Below are 22,681 nucleotides of genomic sequence, written 5' to 3' on the forward strand. Positions count from 1 at the left end.
TGAGTATTTAAAGGCAAAACATGCAGTAAATACAAACCATATATAATCCAGCAGAATCGCCTCGTTAGGGCTGATCATACATTTCTGCATTGTTCTTCAGACTAATATAATGGGAATATCATATAAATAGAATTTCCGACACAGACACATGTATTATTCAGTATGGCCGCTGCCCTTCTAATCACTGTTTCTATTATTATCATGGTATTTTGTAAATACAGGAATAATATAATTAGTCTTTTTTAATTAGTATTCATTAAAATAATCTGATTAGAACCTCATTAGGAAGAGCAGCACACGGAATCTAATGTATCGTACGAGGCTATTTTCAGGCATGGTAAAAGTTCAGCAAATTTTCATACAGATTCTGCACTAAAAATCCCCAATACAGTATAAGTACAAAGAAAAATTGTTGGTACCATGTTAGTCAATAGAAGAAAATGTTACTGCTCTCCTTAAGGGCTCCTTAACACGGGCGCTGCTATTGCCGTCCAACCGCGTTGTCGCCACATTGCGGCAGAAAATTGTATGAACGAGAGGCAGCCGCGACCAAGTGCATCTCCCACTTTGACGCCCATTCAGATGGCCGAGCTGTGGCGTGCATATACCAAAGCCCGGAATACCATCAGGGTATTCATACCACCCCTCTCTGCCCCTAACCGACTGCTGACAAAGGGAGGGGGCGGGATGGGGCAGGAGCTAGTGTGTTAAACTCCCGCCCCCTCTCCTTGTTGGCTGCCGGCAAGGCGGAGGGGGTGGGATGGGGTAGGAGCTTAGCAGAGCTAGTGTGCTAATCTCCCACCCTGTTCCCCCCTACCTTTGCCGGAGCCAGCAAGAGGCAGAGAGGGGGAGGGAGTTTAGCAGAGCTACTGCTAAACTCCCTACCACCTCCCTTTTTAGCAGCTCTCATAGGCTCCCATAGGAGTCTATGGAATCGGTCAGCATATTCCGGCAAAAGATCGGTCCAGACCTATCTTTTCCGGTCAGCCTAAAAGTGTCCGGCCAGAATTCGCACCATATGCGCTATCTTCTCTGGCAAGTCGATTTTCTGCACCATCTGAACAAGTACATTGGAATCCAATGTACTCCGATGGTCATGATTTTCGGATGCTGTTTTATCGCGGCAAAATAGCCACAATAAAACGCTTGTGTGAATAAAGCCTAAGGCCTCCTTCCCACGACCGAATGCTCTTTCACATTTGCCCTCGCGCACCGTATTATCGCGTGGATGAATAATCACCACAATTGGGTTTGAACTCTAGCTATGTATTTTCAGCCATTCACATGGGCCGCTGCTGCGTATCGGCAAAGAAATACGCAGAAGCACGGAAAACCATCGATTGCTGTAAAATACTCGGAATGACCAATAATAGTTAAAGAGGGCCAGCTGTCTTCTTTTCCCAGTGTTGTACGCTGGGTAACTCCCTCCTTTACCGTTTTTTTCCCCACTTCCATTGAAGTGTATGTGAGCTGCCTGTGTATTTCGGCAATAGATAGTGCAAGACCTATCTTTTGGCGTGGCATATAAAATTGGCGACTGAAAATGGTCACATATGTGCTATTTTTGCCTTGGCCTTTTTCTTAATGCGCCCAAAAATCGTTCATCTGAATGAATACATTGGAATCCAATGCTTCAAAAGATCACGATTTTTGGGTGATTTTTTAACACAGCTAAATACCTGCGTAACAGGGGCATAACTAAAGGCTCAGGGGCCCTGATGCAAAATGTGAGCTGCCCCCCCCCCCTCTATCTGTATCTGTACCTGTACCCATACCTAAACCATGCTGCACAGAGACATAACTTGAAATTTCTGGGCCCCAATGCAAAACCTGTAACAGGGCCCCCAACTATAATGCTTTTGTTCATAGTACTGGGCTCCCTATATGGAGAAGAGAGGCCTTATGGGCCCCCTAAGGCTCCTGGGCCAGGGTGCAACCGCATCCCCTGCACCCCTGCACCCTCTATAGTTACGCCCCTGCTGCGTAATATATACTGTATATATATATATATAAAAGACAGAGTGGGAGACGAAAGGGCAGATACATGGTGCACTTAATTCGGATTCACATATTAAAAAAATACTAGAAGAAGATGAGCTTGGAGAGTAAATTCTTAATTAGTCCATAGATAAGAGTGTGAGAGGTGTATGAGCTCTAGGTTTATTTTAGTTCAGTTTTGCCCCCACTATCCCTGAACCAGATCTCTCAGATGTTACATCCTACCATAAATTCTTCAGAAAGATTTAATCCTGTGTTCAAAGCATCAAACAGTTTTATAAATTTGTATTCTCATGCTCTCCTGTGTCTTTGAGATTTGAAGTTGCCTTTTATTATGACAAGCCTCATGTGCTTTATGTTGTGTCCTTGGCTAAAAAAATGCTCAGCCACAGGTAAATCGGTCTCCATCATTGTGTGTTGATAAGACCACATCCTTGCTTTAAAGGGGTTATCCAGAGACATAGTTCTGTTGAAAACCCTTTTTGGTCTGCAGTAGCACAATAACAGAGCTCATATTCAACCTTCCACATTCCCCCGCTGCTGCTATCTCACTAGCTCTCCGGTCCTGCTGGTGTTCACTTCCCGGTGAAGGGAACCGGAAATGATGTCCCTGGCAAAAGAGCCAAATGACTGATGCAGCCAATTACTGCCTCCCTACACTACACAGTGGGAGAATAGCTGTGGCACTCACATGACCCTGTGTTGGGTCGTCATCACTCCCCTCCAAGAAGTAAAATTCAGCATGGACCAGAGAGCCGGCAAGATGGCAGCAGCGGGGAGGATTGGAAGAGTGAACATAAATTCTGTTATTTTAATACATGTGGCTGCAGGATGTCCTGAATATATTACAGATCTATCATTGTCTCTCATACCACTACTAGGGGTGACCGACTGTTATATGTGATGGCCCACCAGACCATCACACCAGCATTGGGGATAATATGCTCCACAGCAAATGCAGGATTGAGGCACTCAGCCCCAGGTCTCCAGACACTAGCACGGCCGTCATCGGTGCCCAAACTTAATCTGGATTAGTCGCTGAAGATAACCTGGTCCCACTCTGGAGCAGTCCAGTTTCGTTATTCACTACACCTTGCAAATGGAGGCGACAGTGGCTGGGTGTCTAAGGCAGTATACATAATGGGCACTGTGAAACCGAATATGTTTCAGCTAAGCACCTGGAAATAGTTCTGACAGACACAAGGGCCTGTAATGATGGTGCCACCTGTCTCTGGCAAGGAAACAGTTGGAGCTGCATATGCTTGTCGAACAATCAGACGACCCTCTCTACTGGTGGTCTGTTGAGGGTGTCTTGAGCCCAGTCATCTTGAATGATCGCCCTCACAAATCCATTCGTCCAAAACCTCCTAACAGTCAGCTCAGAATGGCCCAGCTGGTGGGCAATTCATCAATACAGCCATCCAGCTTTGCGCATTCCAATATTGCTCCCCCTCTCAACCTCTGTTGACTGGGCGAAATCCCTTCAATTGCATCCAAAAGGTGTCTAGTGGTCAACAAGCTCTACACAAGTGAGAACAGGTCCGCTACACAAAAGCAGCCTCTGAGAGCCTACTTAATCACACCACAACTTTAGGCCTCATGTTCACAGGATAATTTTTATTTTAAATCCGCAGCGGTTCTCCCGCACGCGGATCCGCGCCCCATAGGGATGCATTGGACACCCGCAGGTAGTTAAATACCTGCGGATGTCATTTTTCCCGTCAGGCGCGGATCGGTGTGCGGGGAAAAAAAATGGAATTACTCGATTTTCATGTGGGTCTCCCACGCGGACGGCTCCCGCAGGCTTCTATTGAAGCCTATGGAAGCCGTCCGGATCCGCGGGAGACCCGTACTAGAATTAAAGTCACCTGCTCCGGACGATGCAGATCTTCCTTCCTTTGCGACCGGATCTTCTTTCCTCGGCCCGGCGGATGTGCCCGGCGCATGCGCGCGGCACGCTACGGGGTGCCGAGCACATCCGCCGAGCCGAGGAAAGAAAATCCGGCCGTGAAGGAAGGAAGATCTGCATTGTCCAGAGCAGGTGAGTTTATTCTGACTTTAGGCCTCATGTCCGCGGGGCAGGAGGGACCCGCTGCAGATTCTACATGAAGATTCCGCGGCGAGCCTGATTTTTCCCGTGGACATGAGGCCTTAATCATTTGTATATCTGCCTGAGATATAATTGCATGCTGAGGTTTGCAGCAAAAGAACTCTTTCTAGGTGCTTGATTTTTTTTACAATACTAACATTATCCACCACATGTGAACTTACTTCAACCACTTAACCCTAAAGAGCATACATGTATGGCCTCCAGCAGCACGTTAGTATAGAGTGGGCCTGAGAGCCAAGCCCGCTCCATACACAGTGTTTTGGGATGTCTATTGGGACTGTTTGTGGGGTATATGCATGTTTGAGTTGCAATAAGAGGGGAGGATTAGCTGTTTCCTGATACCTCTGATGCTGCTTATCTTTTGGGAAAACAAATGAGAATGATGACTCAGTGGGTAGCACTGTAGGTTTACAGCATTAGGGTCCCAGGGTTTAATCTGGTCAAGAACATCATCTGCGTGGAGTTTGTATGGGTTTTATCCTCCACTTCAAAAAGTTACTGGTAATTTAATTTGGAGTTTGATGATGAGGCAATGATGACAAGCTCTGTGGTATATGTAGGGGCTATGCAAATGAATATAACATTAGTATTAAACTCCAACATATAAAACATGAAACAAAAAAAAAAAAGCAAACTGGAGTGCAGGACATATATATGTATATACCGTATATACTCGAGTATAAGCCGACCCGAGTATAAGCCGAGTCAATAAGTTTTACCACAAAAAAATGGTAAAACTTATTGATTCGAGTATAAGCCTAGCTATACTCGAGTATATACGGTGTGTGTGTATGTATGTATGCATGCATGCATGCATATATATATATATATATATATCACTTTTATTGCATTTTTGGGGAGGCAAAATGCTAAAAATTAGCATTTTGCTTCTGTTTTTTAGCTTTTTTTTACGCTTTTTGCCTTTCAAAATAAAAGGCATGTTCAAGTTTTTGCACACGTCAATACCAAATATGTGCCATTTTAATTTTTTTTACCTTTTTTTATGCTAATATTAGAAAAAGCACAAAAAATCGGTTTCTTTTACTTTTTTTTTTACACTATTTGAGTCTCTCTGAGGGACTTGCAGCACAGCACTTATGATCACTGTGATAAGGCATGGCAGGGCTACTGCCCTGCCATGCCTTATGCCTTATACAGCGATCATAGGCATTGACACTACAGGCATCGCGAGAGCTGGCTGGAGACACAGAGGGAGCGCGCTCCCTCTGTGAACTCTTTCCCTGCCGCGATCTACTTAGATTCCGATTCACCCTCCACCCCGCTGTTGCAGCGGGAGGCCGGCTTTCACTGACAGCCGGCTCCCGCTGCGGGATAGCGCGAGATCAGTCATGATCTCGCGCTATCCCGATGACGTAAGGGTACATCATTTTGCGGGAAGTACCAGCCTGCCATGACGTACCCTTACGTCATGGGGTGGGAAGGGGTTAATACTATTAATATAGTATCACAAGCGGGTGCATTTTGTTTACCACGTACTCCCGTGGCGTAAATCCGCGGGCATATCCCGCGTCAGTCGTGGGCATGAGCCCTAGAAAAGGTTTATCCTACTTTATAGTATGCAAAGATTTGCCATATCCAATTTCTTCATGGGTTGAATTTCTATTTGTTTCTGTGTTGATCCACTTGCAGTAGTTCAGAAGTAATCTTTTAAATGTAGAAAAACCACAACCACCAGACATTCGCTCTCATCACCTTAGCTAACATTAGATCAATCAGACCTAATTGCTTATTGGATTTGTAATTTTATCTTTATTTTTTTGCAAATAATTTCCATTGTCTCGGGAACTTACTATATCTTAGTGCAAGAAGTCTATAGCCCATAGCATATTGTGTGCATAATTATCTCATCAACACTTGCTAGGCTTGAAAAGGGAAAGAAAAAAATAACTGTGATTGGGAAGACTGGATGTAGAATCCTTATATTCCAACATCCCACACAAGGATGGACTGATCACCTACCAGGTACACCTTGAGGCCAATAGGATTGCCTCTAAATCTGTGTTACAACTCTCAAGATTCATCCTCATGCACAACTATTTCTCCTTTGGTAAAGAGATATACCTTCAACTCAGCGGAACCACCATGGGCAGTGAAATAGCCTCACAATATGCCAACCTTTTTATGGCAAAACTGAAGAGTGACTTTCTAGCCTTTTGTTACATCAAACCATTGGCCTATTTCCGCTACATGGATGACATCATAATCATCTGGACCAACTCAAAAAAACCCCCCAAAAAACGAATACAATTTCATGAGAGATTCAATACATTTCACTCCACCATAAACTTAATATTGATCTACATTGATATATAGAAATCAGCATTTTGGACACCACCATAAAAATTTTAAACAACTCAATACAGACATAGTTGTCTCATTATCAGCCCACATACCTCAGATGGGACAGTTTCCGCCCCAAAACACATTAAAAAGTTGATTATCTACAGACAGGAATGAACATTTATACCATCTTAAAAGGACATTTTTAAATAACATCCCACCTCAGTTGATGATCAGATCACCAGAGTCACCAAGATACCCAGAAGTCATCTACTCCGATACACAGAGATGGTAGGAAAATATTGTGTAGCTCTAGTAGGGACCTAGAATTCGCAGCTAGAGGTACTAAGGAAAAATGCAAGGAAACTCCATCATACCCTTCACAAGGATGACCATCAGGAAAACACATTCCCAGACTGTCCCCTTCTATGTTAAAAGCAACCTCAAATTTTGAGGAACTTTATGAGTGCGTTGCCCCCAGACACGCAAAAAGGAACTTATCCTTGTAATGTAAAGAGCTGCAAAACCTGCTCATATGTATGCACCGCGGACAGGATACAAACCCCCAGCACACAGAAGGACTATAAAATCTCTGGGACATTCACATGCTCCACGTGTAAGGTCTGCTATGCGTGTATGCCGCTCTCATGCAGTTCCAGGCAGCTGTAAGCATTGCTCTGCTCTCCCTGTGTTGATGGATCCTACATGTTTTGTCCAGTACTGAGAGGGTTAATCAGGTCTCTGGCTCTCAGCTCACCTGTGAAGTTAAGTAAGCGCTACTCCTCTATTTAAGCTAGACTGTGGCACTTCCCCTTTGCCTCAGAACTGGTGTGTGTTAGGTTCTGACACCCATATTTTTCAAGTCTCTTACTTCTGTTTGCTTAGTCTGATTTGTGTCTTGTAAGTTTCCTTCAGCCTCCCTGTGTAGGCTTCTTGTATTTATTCTTGTGTGTATGTTTGTTTTCTGTCAGTTCCCTTTCCTGTTTATAGTTTGTCCCTGTCCTTTCTTACATCTGTGTGCTCCTCTGTCTGCTGCCAGTCCCTACATTTGCTACCCTACTAGGGATAGTCAAACTTGAGGTTCCAGTGCAGGGCCGCCCTTATCGGGGTGATCGCCTTGCTTATAGGTAGGGGCCTTCCATTCCCTCTGCAGCCAAGGGTCAGTCACTCCTTTCCAGACATCAGTTCCTCTATCTAAGGAATCAGCTGCCAACCACACCAGACCCTGTCTAGGCTTGGTTGGTTGGTCCAGTGGATCCACACTCCCAAATCCATGACAGCAAATTGAATGTTGTGTGCCTGTGCACTAAATGTCCTCTGGGGGGCTCTATGTTGGAGAAACAGGACAAAACTTAAAGCAAGAGTGAGGTCTCATTGCCACACAATTAAAGAAAGAAAGACTGAATTGCCTGTGGCTGAGCATTTTTCTAGCCACAGGCACAACATGGAACATATAAAGGCTATTATATTAAAAAGTGACTTCAAATCTCAACATTATGGAAGAATTTGAGAGTACAAATTTATAACCATCTTTGAAACTCAACACAGGCCTAAATATTTTAGAAGGTTTCAGGGTAGAGTGGACCGTATGAGAAATCTGGAGCAGAGATAACACAATGGCCTGGTGACCCCCCAACACCAATATAGACACCATAAAACTTTCACATCCCTATCAATATATATATATATATATATATATATATATATATATATATATATACACATACATACGCATTTTCTTTTCATTTTCTTTTCATCAGATTTATCCTATGTGCATGAGAAAGAACCCTAAGTAGATTTTAAAGCTTCCTGTAACACCCTCTCTTTTCGTAAGCCATTAAAAGTTATAAAGTTATCATATCTACAAGATTACTTTGTTTCTCTTACTGAGAACAATCACATTTTAAAGACTGAAGATTCAGTTAAATACTCTTCTTCCCTCTATATGGAATAAAAAATATACTAAAGTTCAATATGTAAAAACTCTATGCCTTTGACAAATGTGAATAAAGGAGTAATCGTGAATATTATCATACTTTCTGCTCTCATACTGCTCTTGAGCTTTTCTCCATACAATAAGTGAATGTCTTACTCTTTCTTGTCTTAGGCTCTATTCTCATGTGTCAGAGGCTCTTTTAGGACTCTCAGATTCTGTCATTTTTAACGGGTTTTTCTGAGACTAAATTATTGATGACCTATCCCTAGTTATACTAAAGGAGATGACAGCTCAGCTGTTACCATGAGGCTGGTAAGGGACTACGGGTGGCAGTGGCGCGGTTCGCCGCGGCGCTCTGGGATGGTGCTGCGCCCACCTTCTAGTCGTCAAGCGTCGACGCCGTGCTCTGGTGTGCGGGCGCAGCATGTGGCAAACACTCGCTTGCTATGAGAGGCGCATGCGCTCTACCTTTGTGAGTTATAGTGGCTGGCTGAGAACTCCAGTCAGCCGACTTGATTGGTCTCCACCCTTTGGGCGGAGACTCCTGAATATAGTCTGGCAGTTGCCGATAGCAGTTGCCAGTTATTTGTTCCATTCCCTGTGTGTCTGACTTCAGTCCTGCTCCAGTAAAAGTTACCTTGTCTCGATCCAGCTCTGCCTGTGTTCTGTGGTTTTCCTGTCGTGTTGGTTTATTCTTTCGGCCTAGCCTGTCGGTACTAGTAAGTTGTCATCTGCATAGGTAAGGCGGTTCCTTTCTGTCCTGCCTCTAGGCAGCGTAGGGTCAGTGTTGGCGGCCTGGACCTATCCACCTTTGGGGCTACCTCCAGGAAGGGACATTAGCATGGGTGAGGTTCAGGGAGTCCCGCGTCGTGTGTACCTGTGCACCCTACTAGTATTGTAACATCAGCCTCCTGACTGTATACTTATGGTCTGTAGCTTATTTAGAAGAATATAGAAGGTAATGAAATTAAACTGTCCTCCCTGCAAGGCAGAGACGGTACAGCCTCTAGCTGGTCTTGTAATGTTGTGCTGATTCATCATTAGATTACTAGCACAGAATAGTGAAAGCAGCACCAAGATGGTGCCCGATAAGCATCGTAAAGGAGCCTGCATGGCACAGAGGTGACTGCAAGGAGACATTGAAGACGTCCAGAGTGTAATAAGCAATCAAGTAGGATAAGCAGGTATGGAAAAATGTATTTTCACTGAAGTTGCCCTTTAAAATTATCTGCTGTCTCTGTGTTCATGCCAGGTCTTCTGAGGGTAGGGACAATTTTAGTACCCACTGTCTACTCCTGCTAATTGTTAACATTCCCGGCCTATGGATATACCTCTAAAGTGATCCTTTGGGAAAACATTCTGTTCCAGGACTGGAGGGTAGAGGAGATATATCACCTGTGCTTGATTTTCTCAGTGGTCTTTCTGTTCTGCCAGTTCTCGGCCCTGTTTTGGGTGACCAAGATGGCCACCACAAATTTTTTTGTATTGCTCTGTGATTCTCCAGCACTGATCACATGAGCAGCAATGTCCAAAAACAGAGCAGGTATAGTACATTAGTAGTCCTAACACTGCCAATGCACTATAGATAATTAGTTAGTCTAAAGATGGCGAAGGCCATCTTAGCTGCTTGATAATGTAAATCTGAACTTACCGAAATTATGGATGGGTGAGAAAATCACATACTGGTATTATACCCCCTACAGCCTCCAGTCTTGGGAAAGAATTTTGTCCTGAAACCAGAGGATCACTTTAACCTAGAATTCCATAATAAGGTATTTAAAGAAGGCCTGCTACCTATGAGACCTATAAAGTACTTTATAGGGCTCAAAGATGAATGAATGGGGAGTCCAGGGAGGTTTCTTTCATACTCACCCGATCCACCATTCCTATATTGTGTCCCCACGAAGTTGGCATGTAGACACAGAGTCATTCTTTTCAGCCAGCTCTGTGGGTGCTCTCCCATTTACCTCTATGATAAATGGGAGGTACTCTATGGGGAAGCATGCGCACAGAACCAACTGAAGAGAGTAATGCTGTGCGCATGCGCAAACTTCACAGGGACATAGCGCAGGAATGAAAAATTGAAGGCATATGAAACACAGCTCCCCAAACTCCTTGTTCCCCCATCGTTGAGCCTCATAATGTAGTTTAGGGGGCTCAAAGGTGATGACAGGTTCGGTTTACCATGGAGTTTCAAACCAGCTCCTTTAATTTGACAGTTACAAGGAAATACATTTTGAAATATCCCTTTAAAATGATGTGATATTGAATATTTAGGACACATAACTCAGGTATATTCTACTTGCTGTTTTATTTTTTTTTTCTAAAGCCAATAGGATTCATGTCTATGTGAAAGCTACCCTGTTTCCCTGAAAATAAGACATACCCTGAAAATAAGACATAGCATGATTTTCCAGAATTTTTGAGGATGCAAAATGATTTTTCAGGCTTTTTGAGGATGCTTGAAATATAAGCCCTACTCCAAAATTAAGCCCTGCTAACAGTTAATTTAAAAAGTCAATTTAAATAGGGTCCAGGCAGCTATACGTGTAAAAAAGTTAATCCTTTTTTAACATAAATTAATATAAGACACTGTCTTATTTTCGGGGAAACACAGTAGTGCTGAGAAGCAACTGTATATAATGTTATACAGCATAAATGTACAATGTGCAGGTGCCCTTAATTGTGATTGGACAAAAACTGATAGGAGGAGTGAGACGGCTTATTCCCTAAACTTCCATCTATAGAACGCATACTCGAAGAACAAATATTTTCTATTTGCTTTCAACTTTTGTCACTTGAGATGTAACTTTAATACTGGATATTCCCCTATCATAACAATTTTGCAGATTTGTATGAAGAAAATGGTAACAAATAACAATTTCTTCTACAAACCCTCCATAATAAAGGATATATAAAATGAGCAGTTTTCAACAACATGGAACAGTCTACTATCTTCTTTTGTTCAGCTTCTGCCCTTTCAGTTCCAATCCCCGTTTTATTAGAACGCTGACATCTTTCAAAATGTCTGAGAAAATGATACGTTGAATTCCTTACTTGATTGTTCTAAATTGTTCCTGTACTATATTTCAATTTCCTAATTGTCCTACCATTATATCATACTCCACAGTTGCATACTAAGTGATAAATAATGCATGTCTTATCATAAGTAATAAAGTATATTATCTGAAAATGTTCTTACTTCAGATTCAGCTGTAGCTTAAGAAAAAAGTGCATTATCTTCCTTTCTCGCCGCGTTACATACGTGGGGTACATTATTATTATCCAATGTTTTGACAGTTGATCTTTCTGATTCCGTAACTCAAAACACTTTTGTATCTAAAAATGAATATATATTTAAATAGAGAGTTGGTTCTATTTTTTAAAAAGAATACTAGCGGGAAGACAACATGTACCGTTAGTGGTGGTATAACCCACTGGAAAGCCACATCACGAACAAAAGTAATGCGGAGCAGTCTACAACATAGTGCTTGGGCTGGTAATGCTAGTTGGGCATATCAACACACACCACCCACCTTTGTACTCATTCCATTGACATACAATATGTGACTCCTGTTGGATATGGCCCCTCATGCAAAGCAATAGCCTAAACCGATTTAGACTGCAGCTTGGTCAACCATTGTGTTAATTATCATTTGGCCTTCTTATTCCCTAGAAAATCAGGCTATATTTGGTATTAAGAACAAAGGAATTTTTTTAGTTTTTGCCACTCCTGGCAGTAATATTTACATATTTTTTCAATTGAAATAGTTGTTTTTTGGTACTAGTTATACTCTCTTTTGGTAACTGTTTGGTGTAAATATACTGTGAGAGAGTTAGCTCAGGTAGAGCGCGGGGTTGCAACATGAGCGACAGTCAGAGACCACAACAGCATATAAAGTCCATACAGGCTTGGCCTGTGTTTATTAGAAAGCGTAAAAATAAACAAATTACGGCCTTAACTTCAGGCATAAAACAAAATCCTGCTTATTCAGCACTTACTTTACAGAGTTCGTCCCTGACTATACGGACGGCTCGCTGTAGATGCACAAAAACCACATACTTGCAAAGTCCAATTTCTTTCCTGGGTCAGGAATAGAGCGTCCATTGAGACCAACAGATTCCAGCCTTCCTGGCTACACCCGGCCTCTCCCTGTCTGCAGCTTTACAGACTTTTATGGACTGGGTAATTACCCAGCCTCTGCAACTGAGGAGCTAATCCCCCATAATAAGACCTGGAGTGGAGGGGGTGGAATGGACAGCCCCCCTACCAAGCCTACCATCCATTCCAGAAAAAAACAGGCCCAAACGTGTTTTATAAAAAGCATCTTCAGCAAGTAACTTTTCTGGAGAGCACCCCTGGTTTTCTCTGTGTCTCACATAGTGAGACACGAACTCTCTTCACTTAACGGGTGTAATACCTGAATCCAGGTGAAACATAGTGACCATCCAGGATTAACTCCTTCAGTGTCTCACAATACGTAGTTAAGTAATTTGTATTAAATGGAACTTGCCATGTTGCCATAGCACCATAAACTAAGTTATAGCCTTGTATAGAATAGTGCAAATGGGACTCTGAAAAGAGTCAGATTTTCATGCCAACTTCAGAAGCAGACATCTTTGGGTCTTGGGAGCAGGTGAGCATAACAGCACTCTAGCATATTGTTTCTTTATATGCCTCAGATTTTATATGGAGGCACCTACAGGCTTTATTCATTGAGTCATATGTGAGAAAGAATATAGCATTGCAAGCCATATTACAGTGACGAGTTATTTAGTGTCATCTGTGGGAGTACATTCTGGTATTCTCCACAACATCAGATATTTGTATACATTTGTACTCCTTCACCCTCCTGTGATTTGAAGTTATCTTTTGGTTAACCAAGGTTTTTATTGATTTTGAGAATGTTATAACATTTGAATGATTCCAACATAACAATCATGTTTTAAATCAGGGGGTTATAAGATCAATGAAGTTATATTTTAATATTAATATTGAAGGGGGCGTGGCCTGGAAGAGGAGCTGAATGGTTAATACAGCTCTCTTCCTAACCTGTGCAGTGACTAAAAAAGCTACACTAAGACCAACACTAAAAACGCTATTCCTGCTTTCTACATCGTGCCTAAGAGGGCAAAAAGAACCTCTCCTAAGAAGCTCACCAAATTCTACATCTCACAAAGCCATGGAGAGGAGCTAAAAGATGGCAGTTCCGGGCCCCGACCGTTTCATGCGCGGGGCGGACCAAGCTAACCCCTTGCCCACATTTGCAAGGAGCGATGGAGGTTGCGGCTATGGACGGGATTCACCCAAACCCTCCCTAGGTAGGAGCAATTTCCCAAATGCTACATCACCTTCTGTCCTCTTCGCTGTACGCACCACTGTTAGTGCTGATGGCCACACAGACTAGGTGCATAGAGCTCCCGCACAGCGGGCTCACCTGGCACTGACTCCACTGCTACTCTCACCACAACATTCCCTGCTGTAAGCGCTGACAGCCGCTTGGACCAGGCACACAAAGCCCCCACCGGCACAACAGGCTCCCCTCACACTATCTCCTCTGAAGGATCTCTGGCTGTAGTCACCCTTGTGAGAGCTGACAGCTACTTGAACCACTCAAAAACCCCCAATGGCACAGAAGGCTCTCATCACACTGGTTCCTCTGCTATCCTTCCTGAAAGACCCCCGACTCTCTCTGCGCCGGCCAGCAGTGGCGCCCGCGAAATTCAAATTGCGGGCTTTCCTGCCAGCTTGGCCAGCTTCCTCACTGACAGCTCCCTATGTGGAAGAGCGCCTATAAAAGGAAAAGAATGTCAGAACACTGACTATATAAAACCAGCTGCAGAGAGTGGCTGTTCTGCAACAACCTCCCACATTATGCATAACATTAGTGGAAACCCCGATGCATCCATACATACACTTATTGCTATTGATGCCCCAGCACCTCGAGGAGAGGAAAAGTGGCGTGAGCTGGCAATGATAAATCCAGGCAGTGGTTCCTCAAGATCAAAAGCTGCCATGCACGCCTTGCTGGAAAACTACGCTAAATCCCTAGTTCACACAAGGGACTCTAATGAACACGATCCCCAGCATCTTCCACCCAGTGGAGAAAAGAGACCCTTTTGCTGCATGGCACATTTTCAGATAACTGTGAAACACCACCTCTATGCAACAAGAGAGGCGCACCTACTTCACCATCCACCACAGAAGCGACAGAGGCCATTAAATCAAACTCTGTCTGCCCACTGAAACAACAAACTCGCTACTATTCTTCCCACCTCGATAACGCGAACAAGCTTTCCCAAGAAGACATTCCAGCTAACAACCAATCAGCTTCTGAAATTTTTATGAAAGAAGCAATGCTGGCACTACATACCTCAATACAAAAAGGAATCGCTAACGGCCTTGTGAGCATAAATGCATGAGTGGAGGAGCTGGGGGAACGTGTTGATCATACAGAGCATAAAATGGAAGAATTTGCGTCTGCCCAAAACTCGCTAGTGGACTCACTTGAAGGAGAAAATAGAAATCCTACGAAACAAAGGTGCAGACATTGAAGATAGGGGCAATTGAATTTAGGGGCATTCCAGAATCGACCTTCCCAACGAATGTACGGCATTTCTACAGAGCCTGATATGAGCCATTCTTCCACACTGCTCTGAATCTTCCCATTGATCGGGCACACAGACTGCCAAGCGCTCAAAATATACCGTCCTCCTACCCTTTAGATACAATCGCCAGAATCCACTTTTTTTTACATCAAAGAGCAAATTATGCAGACCTCAAGACAAATGTCCTCTTTACCGGCTCCATTTCAGAACGTTACCCTCTTTGCTGACTTCTTCAAGCCACAATAGCAGCAAACAGAAGCTGGCTCTCATAACCTGTGCTTAAAGTAATCACACTGTATGGTATAAATAGGGGTTTCCAACCGGGTCTTCGTCACAAGGAATGGGAAAACCCACACATTTGTCACGTTTGACAAAAGCTTGGAACTGCTGGAGATGTGGAACAACCCCCTTCCAATGCGGCCCCGAATCAAGCCCAAACCCAGGAGAACATTATCTCCCATAAGATCACCCAGGAATGGAGAGTCACAAGTTAAAGCCACTGAATCACTGGACTCTGATCCTGCAGCAACCGGATAAGCCATATTATTCCCGCAAACTCTCCCCGAGTTTGAGCAGAATGACTCACTGTACTATTATGTTTACGTTTCTAGTTATACTTTTTCCAATGCTTTTTATTTCCTAAAGTGTACCTCATTTTCTACTTTCTAACCAGTATGCTTACCTCCTGTCATATTACATTAGACTGTACCATGGGCGCAGTTGTCTCTGCTATCTGTCTTACTTAATGCATTACGCCTATATTCACTATGGCGTTGAAGTGTCCCGTAACGTGAAAGGCTTAAAAAGCCCATTTAAAAGTTCTTTTTTATGGAGAGAAATCGAAAGGTCCAAGGCCAAAATAGTTTGTATCCAAGAGTCGCACTTCCAAAAATCTGGCACCCCCAGGTTAACTAGCAGAGATTTTCCCCAAATTTCCTATGCCAATGACCAAAGAAAAAAGCAGATGTCTTTATTGCGATTAAGGAAAACTGTTGCCTTCTAACTGCTGCAGGAGATCCTGGATGATAGGGAAACGTTTGTTACTTTGGTATGCAATATTAACAATGTGGCATTCACCATAGTGAATGTTTATTGTCCCAATGCCGCACAGGACAATTTTTTTAAACTTTGTGATCAAACAAATCTTGCATCTGATTAAAGGTATTTTCCTAATCTGTGCGGCTTCAATATTATTCAGAGTCCAAAACTGGATTCTACATCGAGAAGTGACAGGCCTTCCCCCATCTCTTTGAGTGGTTGCAGAGAGAGGACTTATGCAATGTATGGCGGTGTAACCATGCTTCCGAGAGGGACTATACATTCTACTCACACCGACACAACACTTACTCCCGCATTGATATGTTCCTGGCAACTAAATGGTTATTACCGATGGTAGCACAATGTGAGATAGGGGACATTACTTGTCGGATCATGCCCTGGTCACTCATTCCCTTCTCTTATCCTATTCAACCTTAAATACCTTTATCTGGAGAAATAAGAGGACGCACCACCCGCGACCATATTGCAAACGAGAATACCAAAAGAAAATCTATATGTGCTTCATCGACTACATCAAGGCCTTTGAGTGCGTCGACCATGACAAGCTAGGGCAGGCCCTACAAGAGCTGGGCATATCCGCACATCTAGCCAAGCTAATAATTTATACTAATAAGATGCCACTGTGAGAACACAGTATGGGAACACAGATTGGTTTTGGATCGGCGAAGGCATCTGACAGTGCTGCATCTTCTCACCCTTCTTGTTTAACCTATATGCGGAAGGGATCATGTGGAAAATGGACCTAGATGAATTGGAAATCTTGGTGAAAATAGGTGGAAGGAACATCAACAATCTCCGTTATGTGAATGACACAACCCTGCCTGCAGAAACAGAAGCTGGTTTGAAGCAGCTGATATGGAAGAGTAAAACTGAAAGTGAACAAAATGCGCCTCTACCTGAATTTAAAGAAGACAAAAACTATGACAACTGCAAAAAAATGGCCAAATTCAAATCACAATAAAGGCCATAGAATGCGTGTGAGACTTTATTCTTCTTGCTTCAAAAATTGACCAGGCTGGAGAATCTATGCCAGAAATAAAATGTAGGCTAGCATTGGGGTGAAAATCTGGAAAAGTAAGGATATAACTTAGATCCCAGGACCGAGTACAGCCCCGCATCTATCGACGCAATCAGTCTGCAGTGTTAGGCAGAGCCCTCTCCCTCTCTTGTTACGTATTTAGGGAAAGACTTCCCATTTATTATTTGTTGGTTTGTTTTGGCCACTGCACTGTAAGCAATTATTGTGCACATCAGCAGGTGCTTTGTCCAGCACGTTCTTTGCAGACATAACAACAGATCAGTGGCAAAAGAAGACACGACGGCTGATACTGTCAAAGCTGGATACTGGCATGGACATCACACAACTGAAAGAAAAACATGAAGGGAGCTCGCCTTTAGGGCCACCGAGGGTCGTCAATGACTAAACGGCTAACAACAACAACATGAGACTCAGGAGACAACACCCTCCCCCACTTCCTGTTATCCATCTCAGTGGCTATACTATTAGAGATGAACTTAAATGGGATTTCCAGAGACTGCAAAAACTCACCCAGAGTAGTGTAGGCGGAACTGTCATATATAACTGTTCCGACTCCACTAGTTTTTACAGTCCCTCGATATCCCCTTTAACATAACAGGTAGCAGACAGCAAATTAGAAGAAAGTGGGACCCCTAGTGGCCAGAATTTTAGAAGAAGTTCTTCAAATAAAAAAATCATTTTAGGTAAAAAAAAGTGATTTGCTTTTTGATAGAGATTACATTGTTAAACAAAAGGAATCCAAATGTTGTGGAGTTCAGCAATTATGATAACATGAAATTCTACTAGTAAATGTAATTACCTAATAATAGAATTAGTAAACGATCATCCACAACTTATTTATGAAGTATATAAAAAAACTACCAAACAAGTGTGCCGAATGTGTGTGTAAGCCAATACTCACCGCAGTCCATAGCTGACATCTGCCATACTAAATTGAACAGAATAGAACATATTACTTTAATTTGTTCATGTTTTCAGGACCATTCCTAGGATTTAAATTGGTTAATTTGCTTTGACTGGAATCATAAGAGATAACTTGAAATGCTTTGAACAATGGGATTTTGGAAACTTAATATGGCAGTCTTCATTTAATACAAAAGATATGTGAGGCATTCAATTATGATTTTTAAATGATTCATTATTTATAATGAATTCTCATTGCAGCACCAAATTCTTTGAATTATGAGCTTTATATTTAACCATTGCATTGACAGTGACATCTATGGTGCATCATGAAAACGAACCAGCAAAGTAAAATCGAAACTGCAGAATGTTTCAACAATGGAGGTGATGAAAGTGGGAGAAGTGGAGAAAAATCTAATGCAGATCGAAAAAGGAGAAAAACATGTTGGGGACAGTGCAGAGGCCCAAATAGTCATAAGCTTCTAATGTATGGAACTCAGTTGCTACTGAAGATGTTCATGAGTGAGCACAGCCTAATTTCAAAGTTTTCTTTTGGGACCTGTTGTTATTTGTTATAATTGATACAGAGGAATACTAATCTCTCTGATGTAGTGCCCCCTATTGGTATAGTACATATAGTGTAAATGCTTTATTATAGGGAACCTGACAGCAACTTTAAGCACTTAGTGGCAGATGGACGGGCAGAAAAAGTCAAGCTGCTGCATGCACTAACTTTGCTGGGGGACACCACAGGAACAAGGGAACAGGTGAGTATGGTACACCGTTCTCCAGACTACCTGTTATCTAAACTATAAATTCCATGCCCTCTATGACTCATTCTTCCTCATTTTATTTTTTTTGGCCCTAATTCTTTAGATCAGTATAGATAAGATTTCGGCTAAGTTCAAATGATGTTTGCAATACATAGGGAGCACTTTGGTGAAGGGGGGGGGGGGGGGGGTCCAAGTGACCAATGAGCCATTCATGAGAAAACATTGATTTAAATAATATTTTTTTCTCTACTAGAAACTCTACTATACTTGCTGATTAATTTTTGAGTTCCTTGGGAGATGTATAATTCTTGAGGCAATGAGCTCCCTCTAGTGGTAGCTGCAGGGAGGAGGAATGTTATCGTTTACCTTATGGTGTGAAGTAAAGCAGTTTGATTTTATAGGAGTTGTACAGCAGGATCTTTTTTATTGAAAAAGCAGTAGCTGCTAATAGAATAAATGAATTAAGGTATACTTACCTGTCATGTGCCCCTTCAGCACTTCCTCCTGGTTTTCGCTTACTTCCATGTAGTCTAAGAAGGGCTTAGTGGGGCTGTGATTCTATGTTAGAGTGATAAGTTAAAATGTTAATGTTTTTGCAGAGTTATCGGTATGTGACAGAAATATGCTGCGCTTCTAACTTATACTTTAAATTTTATTGTGTCTCCAGGTGCTGGATGCGTGGGTACATAAATGCAAAGTAGAAGGGCTCAAGAGAGTGTGAGGCAATATAAAATGGAGCTGCAGGAGGTACAAAAGGTATAGGGGGATGATGGGGTAACCCGGCCAGTAATTCACCAGTATTTTGCCCACCAGGCCTGTGCCAGTATTTTATTTTTAAGGGCCATATTAAAGGCCGGTATTTTTTAATTCTTTCTGCAAGCGGGGCTTGAATTTCCTACCTCCAGCAAAGATAATGCTCTGATTGGCTAGCCAGCGCTGGCATCAGTCAATTAGAAGCCAGCCTTGGGTTAACCAATCACATCATTGAATGGCTGTGATTGGTTAACCCAGCGCCGGCTTTCATTGGCTGACGTCCGCGCTGGCTAGCCAATCAGAGCACTATCTTTGCTGGAGGCAGAGAATTTAAGCCCCGCTTCCAGCAAGAAATGCTCTGCCAGCATGGAGGACATCGAGGCAGCCTGCAGGAGCAACAGGGACCCGTAAGTGCACCGGAACTCCGGCGGTAGGTGAGTATTGGTGTTTGGCCAGCCTGTGGGATGTCACCGTTACTACAGGGGGCTGCTGTGAAATGTCACCATTACTACAGCAGCCGTTGTGGGGTGCCACTATTAATGCTGGCACCACTCTGTTATTATTCCGGCCAGCAATGCATCCATGCTGCAAGACGCCTGGCAAACCCTGTGACAGGCCGATTGTCCTGAGACTCCTGGTCCGGGTGATGCCGCAACCCCTGTTTCCTCAGAGCATCCTCCCAGCTATATGTTGATGATCAAATCTGCCTGAGGCCTTCCCTACCAAGGAGTCTTTTACAGTAGAGCGGTCACATGTCTGTCTAAGTGGATGACTGCTGCGGCCAATCATTGTCATGAGCATGGTATTGCTGAGTGACTGGTCACAATGATCGAAGGCATGTGACTGCTGAACCCGGAAATAAGCCAGGACGTTAGTAGCGGGCACCGGACTGGCGGGGCCCACAAACATGACAGGTATGAATACCCTTGGTTTATCATTCTCCAAGCACCCGGACATTTCCTATTACATTTAGACACTTTTTATTCAATAAAATGTAACTCTAGGTACATTTTCTTGTTACAGGCTACCAGCATTAACCAATACACCATCATAGCCCACTAGAAACATTAGATGATAACCACTGAACCATTTTATACCATGTTAGGCAGGAACATTACATAGCAACACATAGCCACCCTATAAGGCTATGGATGATGGATCCATAATACTTTGTTTCACACCCTAGACCCCGAGAGACAGTAGGTATTAACTATTAAACCACTGTAGACCACTGGGAGTATTACAAGAGTGAGTAGGACTTTTTTTTCACTTTCTTATGTTTTTCCAGCACTCAGCTATTTTCACACTTGTTTTACTTGGGTAACTCTTTTAAATGGAACCCGTCACCAGGTACAGGATGTCCGAATCATGGCCAGCATGAACTTAGGACAGGTATATACATTGTGCCCATGTATGTTTTATTCTGTGTTTCAGAGTAAACATACTTTGAAGCTTGACTCAGAATGACTCAGAACGATTCTTCAAATCATGGGTCGGGCTGCGCCGGTCTCTCTATAGTCACAGCTTTTTTCCTATACATAAGCAGAGAGAGGAACTACCACTCTAGATGATCAGGGAGAGAAGAGGCGCTGCCTGCCGCAGTTATTCGAAGAGTGGTTCTCAGTCACGCTTCAAGGTACTTGTATTCTAAAATGCTGTATCATTGCAGAATATAACAAACACGAGTGAAGTATATATATACATATTCGTGAGGGAACATGTCACCAAGGAAATGCATTCTATGGGCAGCATGGATCTGGGACAGATACATATATATATATATATGTATCTGTCCCGGATTTATGCTGCCCATAGAATGCATTTCCTTGGTGACATGTTCCCTTTAAGCTCTGCACTGCGTATTTGATCTGTGTCACATGCTGCAATTTTACAATGCTACATTGTGCTACATCTGACCGTTCTATATAGCCATTCTTCCTTGGACTTTTTATTTTTGACAGAAATGTTTTAATTCCAATTTATTCGAAAATGTATAAATGCAGGGCATAATAAATGACACGACACAAATAAAATGGAAAAAAAAGATCATTCCACTAATTATAGTAATATATCAATAAACACAATAAAAACTGATGACATAGTAATAATAATAATAACGCTGTATATAACATCACATATGTAGTGTCTACATAAATACAAAATTAAAAAAAGATATAATAGAAAAAAATGTTCATATAATATATATATATACCATGTGAAAATATTAGAGTCAGAGAGCAAAAAAAAAAAAGAAAGGTTTGGTAATGCAAGGGTTAAAGCTAATAAATAATGGGCTTGCGTATTTCTTCTTCGGTTTCCAATCAGTGTGTTTTTGAGAGATCAGTACTATTAAGCTGCAATCTGCTGTAGACTTTGCATTTCTAGCTTATCTTATGTACGGTTCATATTTTCTCATAGACTATTCTTGCTTTGTATAATAAGCTTTTATCTGCCTGCAACATCTTTGCTGAATCCATTTCTGGTCTTATTCTGGAAATAAATGCAGACATGTGGGGGTTTATGAAAAATGTTCCAGCAAGTGACACGAAGCCTGATGAGTTACCAGTTTGATTCACATGTGGGGCAATCTACTACATGGCTTGCATTTATTAGATTTTCCTATTTTTTTTCCCCTGAATTTCATCATCCGGAGCTCAAATGCATTTTTAAAGATGTAAGCTTGTATTTACAATATGGTGAAACCTAGAAAGAGAGGACAGAGAGAAATACTTTGTGAGATATTTCATCTTCTGCGCTGTATCCATAGGTGTGCCAGTGCTGAGGGAAAGAAAGAAAATAATGTAGCATTTAAAGATTGATCGGATGCGATTCTTGTACAGCTGGGAAGCCTATCCAGCTCTGCACATTAGTTTTATTACTAGTGCTACTAATCAAAATTAAAAATGTTTGTGTTTCTGTTGTAATATTCCTTTAAAGGGGTTGTCCCGCGCCAAAACGTTTTTCTTTTTTTTTCAATAGCCCCCCCGTTCGGCGCGAGACAAACCCGATGTAGGGATAAAAAAAACCAACCGTCCAGTACTTACCCGAATCCCCGCGGTCCAGCGTCTTCATACTTACCTTGTGAAGATGGCCGCCGGGATCTTCACCCTCGGTGGACCGCAGGGCTTCTGTGCGGTCCATTGCCGATTCCAGCCTCCTGATTGGCTGGAATCGGCACACGTGACGGGGCGGAGCTACGA

Source organism: Eleutherodactylus coqui, chromosome 9 (genome assembly GCF_035609145.1).
Source record: "Eleutherodactylus coqui strain aEleCoq1 chromosome 9, aEleCoq1.hap1, whole genome shotgun sequence".
In the NCBI taxonomy this organism is placed as follows: domain Eukaryota; kingdom Metazoa; phylum Chordata; class Amphibia; order Anura; family Eleutherodactylidae; genus Eleutherodactylus; species Eleutherodactylus coqui.